At 39.8% G+C, this 11,778-nt stretch overlaps 1 pseudogene; it reads left to right on the top strand.

Moving 5' to 3' along the window:
* Nucleotides 1-10,088: 10,088 nt before the first annotated feature.
* LOC123649024 lies at nucleotides 10,089-11,063 on the top strand (annotated as a pseudogene).
* The last annotated feature ends 715 nt before the right edge of the window (nucleotides 11,064-11,778 follow it).

Genomic DNA, 11,778 nt, shown 5'->3' with positions numbered 1-11,778 from the left:
GAACATGTCCATATTCTGCCAAGAAGATAGCATTTGATAAATATGTTTTTAAATGCTCTCATCAATCTGTTGTCTAGATTGAAGAAATATCCATATTCAAGAGAGGCCTTACAAATGTAACAAATGCAGTAAAATTTTTAACCAGTCCCCAAAACTTAGTCAATGTCAGAGAATTCATATTGGAGAAAATTCATTCAGTTGCAGTAAATGTGGAAAACTCTTTACGCAGTCATCATATCTACGTAGGCATAAGAAAATCTTTACTGGAAAGAACCCATTCAAATGTAGAGAATGTGGCAAAGCCTTTAATTAGTATTGAATGCTTATACATGGCATAAAATCTATACTGGTGATAAACCCTACAAATGTAAAGAATGTGGAAAAGCCTTTCACTGGCACTCAAAACTTACACAACATCAGAGAATCCATACTGGAGAGAAGGCTTTTAAATTTAAACAATGTGGCAAAGTCTTTAAGCAGTGCACACAGCGTACACAACATCGGATAATCCATACTGGAGAGAAACCCTACAAATGTAAAGAGTGTGGCAGAGCCTTTAATTTTGGATCGGACCACACTAAGCACAAGAGAATTCATACCACTTACAAACCCTGCAAGTATAAAGAAAGTGCCAAAACCGTTAAATGGTGCTCATACCTTACTCAACATCAAAGAATTAATACTGGATAGGAGCCATATACATATAATAATTTTGGAAAAGTCTTTGTCAAAAATATATACCTCAGAAAGCACCACAGTCTTTACACTGTAGGAAAAGAATTACAAATGTAAAGCAGGTAGCAAAATCTTTAACTGTTGCTAATATCTTACTGAACAGATAAACCTGTAGAAGAGAACTCTTAAAAACGTTACAAATATGGAGCAACCTTTGTCCAAAATATATGCCTTGGAAAACAATAGAGAGTTTACACTAGGAAGCAGTTTTGTAGATGCAATATATGTGGGAATTTATTTAATCAAAAATTATGTCTAAATAAAAATCAGAGGAATCACCCTACAAAGGACTAACGCATTAACACTCTTAGACATTACTCTAAATTGGAATGCTTATTATAAAGAATAATTCAAAGTCAAAACAGTTAATGTAATTGTATGTATCAAAGAAACAGAGGCTGATGCTTCAATGGGTATAACTATATTCAATGTTTACTTTTTGGAATGACAGTGTTTGAGATTTGAACAAATATTGATGTAATGTAACTTGAGGCTGTTTGTTCATTTCTACTATTTATGTAAAGGCATGTGGTTGATTGTTGATACCGCTGAGCTATGAGACACTATTGTCTATTAGGTGGGCATCATTCACATCATCTCTTTCATGGAAGTTTAAGGGCACTGACACATAGGGTGCAAGATGAAAACCTAAATAGAGAAGCTCTTTTTGTTTGACTTATAACAGTGTTATAAGTGATGTATAAGTTAGGTGTTCGGGGCATCACTCTACATTAAGGCATCAGACAGCAACACTGAGATTCAGAAATAAATTGCTCATTTAGGAGAAGAGTCTGGCCATTCCTTTACTATATTGATATTAATATATCTTCATAGCAGCAATAATTAGAAGTCATAAGTATTTGTTGATGTGGTTGTAATAAAGAAATCTTTACACATATCAGAAATAGGTGCAGAAAACTCCTCTGGTAGGACATGGAGTTATTGTGAATCCAATTTTCTAAATACTTAGCCTCAGTTCAAAAAATAAAGGAAGCACACTTTTCACATATATCAGGGTATCAGGAGAACAAGAATGCTTCTTGACTGTTTGTAAACTCTATACTAGCCATTGAAGATACAGTGCATTTTAAAATGCTTTCTTCAGTCTGTGTGTCAAATTGCTTGTTTATAGTAAGTAAAACTGAATGGTTTTTGACGTTTTAATACTGTTGTCTGTTGTATATCGAATAGCATATTATCCTGCCACAAATATTAGCGTGTTCCACCTTGCTGAAAGTTGTAGGTAATATTATTATATGGCAATAATGTACCCTTGGGTAATACAGTCCAATGATATTTCTAGCAATCCTTATTCCCAATGGAATTAAATTCCAAATAATTTGGAGAATATTTATCTCATGAGTTTTTTTTATCCTTTTATCTTTTTTCTAACTTCTGTGGCATAATGATGGTTATAACAGAAATTTTGTGAGTGCAATAATAAGTGATATCTTTATTAATCAGGTATGACTATTTACAATATTTTCCCCATAATTTTCTTTTTGCATGCCTACCCTCTGGGCCTACAAAACACACACAGACTTTTGGATTTGATTTACAGTAACAAATATATCTATCTAAAGATAAATTGTAGGAGTACAATAATTATGAAGGAAGTTATATGTGTGTATGTGCGTGTTTATGAATGTCTGTCTCTGTGTGTGTGTGTGTGTGTGTGTGGAGACAAAGAGAGAGAGAGAGAGAGAGAAACGGAGAGGGAGGGAGAGAGAGAATATCTATCTGAAGAAAAAGGGAAGGAAAAGAAAATGTTGAAACAAAACTTAATTTTAAAAGAGCTGATGGCACACTAGCAAACTGGAAACTAGAACCCCACAGATTCTGAAAGAAAATATATTTTCTCTACATAGAATTCATTTCTCAAAAATATCATGGCTCCTTGTCCATAATCTCCTACTGCAAATACTGTGTGTGTGTTTTTTGCCTGTCACTCATTGCAAGAACTGTCATGATTTACTTGTTCCAGCACTCATAAAGTATTGTTTATATAACCTGCTCATGTATTTGAATAATGCTGTTATAAAATTTAATGATATTCAGATATTAATGTTAAGATGTAATTCCGCAGTTAATGTATTAAGTTACATTTAATTTAATTGGCACATTTCATTTTTTCCTCTCAATTAAAGAACATTATTTAAACCATTTAAAAGTTATTGTCCTTTACCCTTTTTATAAGTACCATCATCTGTTTGGACTGTACTGGGATAGTTTATTTGCATGAAAAATGGGGAGGCCTTCCAAGGCAAGGGGTTGTTTTGATATTTATATGAAGTAAACAAATACACAGGATAGAGCAGGGTGTGTAATATATGCTGTAAAATTAGGAGTAAAATATTTTTATTAGAGTTGGTACTTCTGGATGAAATAATGAAACATCCAAGGTGAGGCAAAATTAATTCTGCATGCAGGGAGAGTACTTTGCAGGCTTCACAACTGACTCTCTGACTTTAGGAAAAGAAATTCTTGTTTTATATCCTAACGATCTCCTGTTCCTCACTTGCTCTTAACTTTCATCCCCAGCTACACATGCATCCCAGCGACCCCCCCCCACCTGTGCTCTGTATGGCTGCAGCTTCCTCACTGCTCTGCCCACCCCATGCTGCCTCACACAATTCTATCTGTTCTGAGGAGTAGGTTGGAATTTTTCCAGTGGAATGAGAAACAGTTTTTAAATGGAGCATTTGAGTCCCTTTACAAGCTTTAAATACAGAAGTCTGACCACTTAATTCAGACAAGAGGAAAGTAGTCCCATGGTCCAGAGCATTAAGCCAGGCAGTCAGCATGGTGGCAGATGTGGAGACAGATGGTGGAATCTTCCCTAGGTTGACGGGACCTGCTGAAAGAAAATATGGAAAACAGTTTTGAAATGTGGGGAGAATATTGGAAATACGCCCACTTTAATGACCCTGAGGTCTTAGAGTAGCTACAGGTGGTGTCACTTTATAGACAAATGTGATGGAGATGAGACCGGGACTTGGGGAATGCAGTCTGAGCATCAGGGAAGGGGATGCCGTTTCTATAATATAGAGGAATTACTGGGCCATGGTGCAGAGCAGCTACTGTGGGGAGACAGAGATTGTTGTACTTTTCCAGGCCTAGGTTAGTGGCAGTGGGAAGGAGATGAGGTTAAATGTCAGGTTGTCAGTCTAGATGTTTGAGATGAAGATGCCTTTGGGAAAGTGTACTAGGCAGAATCAGGGTGTGTGCTGTGGTTACCCACAACCCTAGTATCTCAGGGAACAAACAAAGTTTAACCCCAATTTAAGTTATATCAACTGTAAGTGGGTGACCTTCCATGGAAGCTGACCCACAGGTGGCCGGGACCACCTTCACTTCCACTCAGCCCATTGGTCAGTCTTGTCAAGTGGTTCTGGCTGTGGGAGGGGCACTGGGAAAGGTGAGGGAGCAGTCGGCCAGTCAGATGCAGTGAGCATCTCAACCTCCAAAGTTCCACCCAGCTTTTAGTCTAGAAGTCTGCAAGTTCTTTCACCGACCATGCTCTCTTTCTACCTGGCCTGTGTAGAGTAGAAATTGGAGTGTCCTTGATGAAAATAAATACAATGATGTTGGGTGTTAGATTATGCTCACATATTTAACATTGGTGCTATTGAAATATAATATTACATCCCATTCTGCAGTTACTAGTTTGTATTCAGGTATACTAAGAAAAGACTGCTGTATAGTATCAAATTATAATGTGTGTATTTTGTGTCATGTACATGATGGATAGGTAGAAGCCCAAAACTGATGAAACTGTGCAGTGACCTCATGAGGTACTAGTTTGTTTCAATTTACTCTCTCTGATATTGTCTATTCTTAGGCACTTTGCTCATCTTTACTCCTTGAGGGCCGCAAGCTGGCTGTCCCACCTCCAGGCATCAATGCACATTCCAAACAGCGACAAGGAGAAAACATGAAACTGGAAGGACATAAGGAATTAGATGGGAAGCCATTGCTTTTTAATTCGAAGAAGGCCATTTTCTCTGGCACTTGTTTCTAAGTCACATTGATCAGAATTCTATCCTATGGGCACCCTGTGCAAAAACATATATCTGAAGCATAGGAGAACACATGAGGACAGCCATGGTGATGGCTGTTGTTACTTCAACTGTTTTACAAGATCTGACACTTGTAACACCTGGTGCACTTTCACATGGTGTTATTAAAAAACCTTCAGAGACAAGTGTGGTGCTACGTGCCTGTAATCCCAGCTGTTCAGGAGGCTGAGGTGGGAGGATTATTTGAATCCAGGAATTAGAGGCTGATGTGCACTGTGATTGTGCCTGATTGTGAATAGCCACTGCACTCCAGCCAGGGACACCTAGTGAGGCCCCATTCCAAAAAATAAATAAATACCTCTCAAATTTAGAATATACTCATCCCTGATGCACGAGAATTTAATTGTGTATGCAAATAGAGTGCTTATTCTTTGGAGGGGTTTTTAAAGGGCTGTTTAATCATTTGCTTGTTAGTTATAACTCTATGTTGAAAATTGACCAACGCAGTACGATAGTGAGAAGGTTATATTCAACCTCCTCATCAAATGCAAAATTGGTTCTTTTACCATATGTCTTTTATCTCTGGTGAAATGTTAAATTGTGGGGAGTTAGCTACACTCCCAGCAAAGAATGAGGTCCCTCAGGTAGGGGTCGTTGCAAAAGATAAGCAAATAATAGAAAATAGAGAATAATAGAATATAGAGATAAAAGAATACACAGAGACGAAGGTACAGTTTATAAAAAATAGATTTATAATAAAAGTAGGAGGCTCAGGAGACCCCACAAAATAACTCCCTGCATTAACTAAACTACAATTTCTTTTAAATTGGATCATTTTGATATAAGACATGAATATTAGTGCTTCACTGTGGAGGTGATCCCAGGAAACACAAGTAGGGCAGACAGGGGGAGGTGAGATAGTAAAATAAGAAGCCAATAAAGGCTATTTCAGTCATATTTATTTTTATTTATAAATTTTTGTTTTTTTTTTGAGACAGAGTCTCGCTGTGTTGCCCAGGCTAGAGTGAGTGCTGTGGCATCAGCCCAGCTCACAGCAACCTCAAACTCCTGGGCTTAAGTGATCCTACTGCCTCAGCCTCCCAAGTAGCTGGGACTACAGGCATGCACCACCATGCCCGGCTAATTTTTTTCTGTATATATATTTTAGTTGGCCAGATAATTTCTTTCTATTTTTTAGTAGAGATGGGGTCTCACTCTTGCTGAGGCTGGTCTCAAACTCCTGACCTCAAGCAATCCACCCGCCTCGGCCTCCCAGAGTGCTAGGATTACAGGCGTGAGCCACCGCACCCGGCCTTATTTATAAAATTTTCATAAAAGTTTTATTCACAACTCTTACATGACTACATGCTTGTGGTGTATTCCTAGCATAATTTGTCTGTTGACTCACTTACATATTGCTGAAGGGGTTAAATTTAGCAGGCATCTGAGTTGCCTGGAGGGCTTATAATATCATGGATTGCTGGGCTCCTCCTCCAGGTAACTGATGCAGTGTTTCTGGTCTATAGCCCGAGAACATGCCTTTCTTACAAGTTCTCAGGTGTTTTCAATGCTTCTTGTCCAGGGAAAACACTCGGAGAACCAATGTCTGGGTGCACATTTATGATTGTCTTCTCCAGTAAGGATATTGGTGCATGGGGGATGCAGTCAGATATACAGATAATTGTGAATGGTTTTATGTGGACTCTGGTATTGGTTATCCAGATGTGAAAGTAGGGTCATATATGGGTTGGGTTTCTCCTATGGTTTCACCTTAGAAGCCTAAGTACTGTCCCTGGTCCAGAGAGATAAGCTAAATACGTCCTCAGGATAACAGTGTGTAGCCTGCGCTGGGATCTAAAGTCTGAAATTTCAGACCCTGGAGGTCTGGTTTGTGTGAACACACCCAGATGAACCACTGAGAATCCAAGAGGAAAGAGAGTTTAATAATACGGTCCTTTTGGGGAGTATTTAATCAGAATTTCTCCTGTTGCCATGGCAGTACATGGGGAAGATGTGGGGAAGGTGGCGGTAATAGCACTGGAAGTTTGGGGGATGGAGTCACACCCAGATGTGCAAGATGGTCCTCAATTCTCTTGACTCTTCTCCTTACACCAAGTGAGCTTTCTCAGATTCCGGTTTCTCTACATAGCAGAATTGTATCCAGGAGATTTTTGCCATTTCTTCTAGCTTTAAAATTCTTTCAGTTGACACCCTCACAAACATGTTATGAAAATCTTTACTGCCTATTCATTGGGTAAAATTAACTAAATAGACATTTAAACCTTTATCTAATCACAGTTTTCAAGTTATTAGTGGGTTTGAAATTTTTAGTTTTAGTTTTAGTCAATATTTGTTTCAAAGAACCAACTTTTTACTTTATTAATCTCCCGTATAGTTTTCCTGTTGTCCACTTCATTTAGTTCTGATTTGATCTTATTAATTTCACTCCTTCTGCTGGGTTTGGGGTCAGTCTGTTCTTCCTTCTCCAACTCTTTGAGTGTATTCATTAGGTTGTCTATTTGTAAATTTTCTGTCTTTTTGATATAGGCATTTATGGAAATAAACTTTCCTCTCAGGACTGCTTTAGCCGTGTCCCACAGATTTTGATAACTTGTGTCTCCTTTGTCATTTAGTTCAAAGAATCTTTTGATTACTGTCTTGATTTCCTCATTTATGAAATGCTCATTCAGGAGAAGGTGTCTAATGACTAGATTTGGACTTCTTGGTCACTACCTGAGATGCCTAACTTCATGTCAGAAGATGAAGGAGGCTACTACATTCTCCCCCTTTCTTTCATCTCATGTAGCAACCCTCTCTGCTTAACATTCCTGGTTTCTTTGATCACAATCCAAATCATAAGCCCCTTTTGTCCCCAGTTCTCTCTTGCTTCTTTCCACCCTCCCCTATTCCACAGTTTCTCCGGGGCCTCTGTCAGCAGGCAGGACCTCCAGCCAGTGGATCTACCCTGGCTGTCATGCAGGCCAGGAGGTTCTTTGCCCAGGATCGCAGCCTGGGCTGGGCTCATGGCCTTCCTGTGAGAGGAGGGTTGCCCCTCAGGCACGCTGGTCTGCCCCTGAAGGCACACACACTCAGTAGGGTCATTGACAAATAACCCTTCTGTGCCCCAGGGCAATGCGATTGAGGCCTGGATGTACGGGATCTGTTCTGCAGGCCTGTCCCCTGGGCCCTGGAGATCAATCCCTCACCCTTCCAGGAAGAGGAGTGCTGGTCTCAAGTCACCTACGGGGTGCCCAGGCTGGATCGGTGTCTCTCTGACTCAGGATTGGCCCTGCTCTCCTGGAATCACCAGGCAAGCAGCACCTGGGAGGGCGGGTGGGTAGAGAGCTCACAATCTGAGTACCCCTCAGTCTGCTGTAGGTCCCCCAAAGGAGAGGGCCCGTTCCCTGCAGATGCCTCTGGGTGATGGCTAAATTGTTTCTCTCGGCAGCAGCCGGTAGGCAAAGGGGAGGGGAGAATGAAGCAATATGGCACCTGCCAATTGGGTCGGGTCTGCGGACCAGGAGGTGCCCTGAGGGAGATGGGAGAGAGCTCACGGCTCACTGGTGGTGGCCGTCTCTGGGCTCGTGTGGGCAGGTCTCTCCGCTCAGGAGCCCACCCCCAGTCACGCAAGGGAGGGGAAATGTAGCTGCTCCACCTACCCTTGTTGCTGCTCTCCAAGCCTCTCCGGGGCCTTTCTCCTTCTAGTTCTCCTCCGCAGCTTCTTCATGTGGAGTCTCCTATAGTTTCAGGCACTCTTCCTTCTGACCCTCATCTGATCTATGTTCGTCTGCCTGATCATTTTTTTTTCACTTTCTTCTAAAATCTGTCTTTCTTGCAGAGACACTCTGGCTGGCAGTTTTTCTCGTCTGCCATCCTGATTCTCTCTGTACATAACATATATAATGAATAGTATAAAAATTAAACTACAGCCACATCCAAAAATAAGCATGAGACTTACAAACATAAAAAGTTATTCTGACATAAAAGGTACATTCTATATGACTCAATTTAAATAAAAATGATTCAGAAGTTACCATATTTTTTTACCTTTGGGGAAGAAAGAGCCGTGACTTGGGGTGGAAGCCTAAAGGAAGCTCCTGGAGGATTGGTAATTTACTAGTTCTTGTGGGCTGTGGTTACTAGATGTGTTTGCTTTAGAGAATTTATTGAGCTATTCACTTAGCATTTCCATACTTTTAGGCATGTGTGCTTTGTTTCAACACGCAAATCCAAACTCTTAGATCTAGAAATTGTATTTTTCTGGTTAGTCCCAAGGCCAGTAGGGTTTGTTCTAGACAAGACTATGAAATTATTGAGACTAGATTCATTTCCTGGATCTCACCACTTCCTATCTCAGAGATCTTGGTTAAATTACAAACTCTCTGAGATTCAATATTTTTTATCTGTAAAATAATTATGATTTCCTTTTCAAAATGATTGAGGGGATTAAATCCTTCCAATAAATATTTTCAGTTTCCATGAATTATTTCATTTGACCAAAAGCTTATGATATAAAACACCCTTTAGATCCCCTTATGTAGAAAATGCAGAACAGAAAGGATGGAAGGAGACAGAATGGATCATCCTTTAGAAGAAAACCAAATAACAAAAATATTTCTATAGTTTTTCTCCTCTAAATATTTACTTAATTATTCTTAAGAATATATATGTAAAGAGACGGTGAGTTATTTAGAGGAAGAAAGGGAAGATGGACAGAATTCACCAGTGATGGCTTTGCCTTTATTGTTAAAATATTCAGTTCAATCATATGTGGAGAATCAGATGAACTGGGAGCTTGAGGAAAGAATTTTGCAACAGCTTTGGGGAGATTGTTAGGGAATCCATAAGATCTGAATACAGGAAAGAAAATCACTTTAACTGTTATTTCTTAATGCCTTGTCGAATTCTGTTTATCTGAACAAAGTGGGTTCAAATCATAGTCCCCAGACCAGCAGGACCAATACTGCCTGGAAGTTTGTTAGAAATGCAAATTCTGGGGTCCTACCTAAGACCTGCTAGTTAAGAAACTCTCAGTATGGGCACCTGCAATCAGTATTTTAATAACAAGTGGTTCTGACACATACTAAAATTTGAGAATTATTGGTCCAATATACTGGTTATGCTTTTGGACTGGACTTTTTCTATACTATGACTTTAGTTGTAAGCAGCTATAGGATATGGACCAGTCCCGTCTTCCTTTGTCTTCCTCCGTACCCCAATACAGGGATCAATCCAGAGGCTGACTTCTGGCAAATGTATTTCTCTGGTCAATAGCAAAACCTCCTAGAAGGCTTAAGTGCACTGGGAGTTGAAACTCTCACTTCCAACTTGGAGATGGAGACCCCCAACTGGACCACCTCACAGGAGTTTATCTTCTCTTCTTTTCCTTATTCCTGGGGAGAGTCTGTCATCTGCTTTGTTCCGCTGCTCTTCAGCTATGCTTTCATTGTTGTGGTTGGAAACCTGGTCATCATCACAGTGGTCCAGCTGAATACTCACCCCCACACTCCTATGTCCTTTATTAATGTGCTTTCTTTTCTGGAGATCTGGTTTACCACAGCAACCATCTCAAAGATGCTGTCAAGCCTGCTTAGTGAAAGGAAGATCATTTCCTTACATGGTTGTTTCCTGCAAATATATTTCTTCCTTTCCAGAGGCATCAGTGAGATGTGTTTCTTGACAGCTGTGGCCTTTGATCGCTACCTGGCCATCGGCAGCCATCTTCAGTATCCAACTCTCATGACCCCCAAGCTATATGCCCAGCTGACTTTAAGTTACTGTGTTTGTGGCTTTATCACATCCCCTTGCTGAGATTGCCTGCATCTCCACATTGCCATTTTGTGGCTCAAATCACCTTGAGCACATCTGTGACTTCCTCTCAGTGCTGCACCTGGCTTGCACAGACACACAAGCCATCGTCATGATTCAGACTGTTGACGTTGTCTGTGCAGTGGAGAGTATCACAGCAGCGATGCTCACTGGCATGTCCTGCACTGGCATCGTGGCTGTGATTCTGCAAGTGCATTCAGTCGAAGGCCACCACAAAGCATTCTCAACATACGTCTTCCACCTCACTGTTACTTTGCTCTTGTTTGGCGATGTGGCTCTCATGTACCTACTCTTCTCTGCCACCTACTCCTTGTTCTGGGACACAGCCGTTTCTCCGGGCTTTGCAGTTTTGTCCCCTTCATCAACCCCATAATCTGTAGCCTGAGGAATAAAGAGATAAAAGAAGCTATAAAGAAGCACATGGGTCAAGCTAAGATCCCTTTTTTCATTAGACCAGGGACCTCAAATAAGAGCTCTTAGTTGGGAGTCTATATACAGTGGTTGCTGATTTCTCTTCATCCTCAGAAATCTGTCTTTTTCAGTCAAGATTTTACTGGAACTGGCCTAAAGGTCACCAATAAACAAAATTCACTAATAGTTGAAGTCAATAGCTTCCTTTTAATCTTTATCAAATGTGACATATTTTTGCGTTACTTAAAGTTTTTGCCACTCAAGTTATTGGAGGTAAATTCATTTTGTTGAAATCATCTACATAAACATTCATTTTAATATAATCAAAGCATTTATTTGGAAGACATGGTAATTGAAAAATTACCTTTATAAGACTAAGTTTTCTTCACAGTGCCTCCAGTGTATATATTTGAAGAATGACTCAAATTTCTAAATTGAGTGTTCAAGTATTGATAAATAAGCAATCTAATTCACTAAATAATCAATTTTTTCTTGATAAATAAAAAAACCTAGTCTTTATATTCACTGTGATTGAATGAATTGTACATATTAGGAAATAAATACAATAAATATCTGTTAAATGAATAAACCAGGAAAAATACTAGCTCTTGTGATTCTCCCTGTAGTTCTTTGTTCTAGGAGCTTGGAGAAAACAGATCATGGACTGTGGTAGAGGAAGAAGAGAATTAAATTCCATTCAAAGTCATTTTTCAAGGTGGAGAGTAAGGGATAAAAATCAGAGGTGATGCTGAGGTGAAAGAAAAAGAGTTGAAAGGTCTCCTAT

The sequence above is a fragment of the Lemur catta genome, chromosome 13, assembly GCF_020740605.2.
Source record: "Lemur catta isolate mLemCat1 chromosome 13, mLemCat1.pri, whole genome shotgun sequence".
NCBI lineage: Eukaryota > Metazoa > Chordata > Mammalia > Primates > Lemuridae > Lemur > Lemur catta.
The sequence above is the reverse complement of the archived record's forward strand: the minus strand, read 5'-3'. Positions and strand labels throughout refer to the sequence as shown.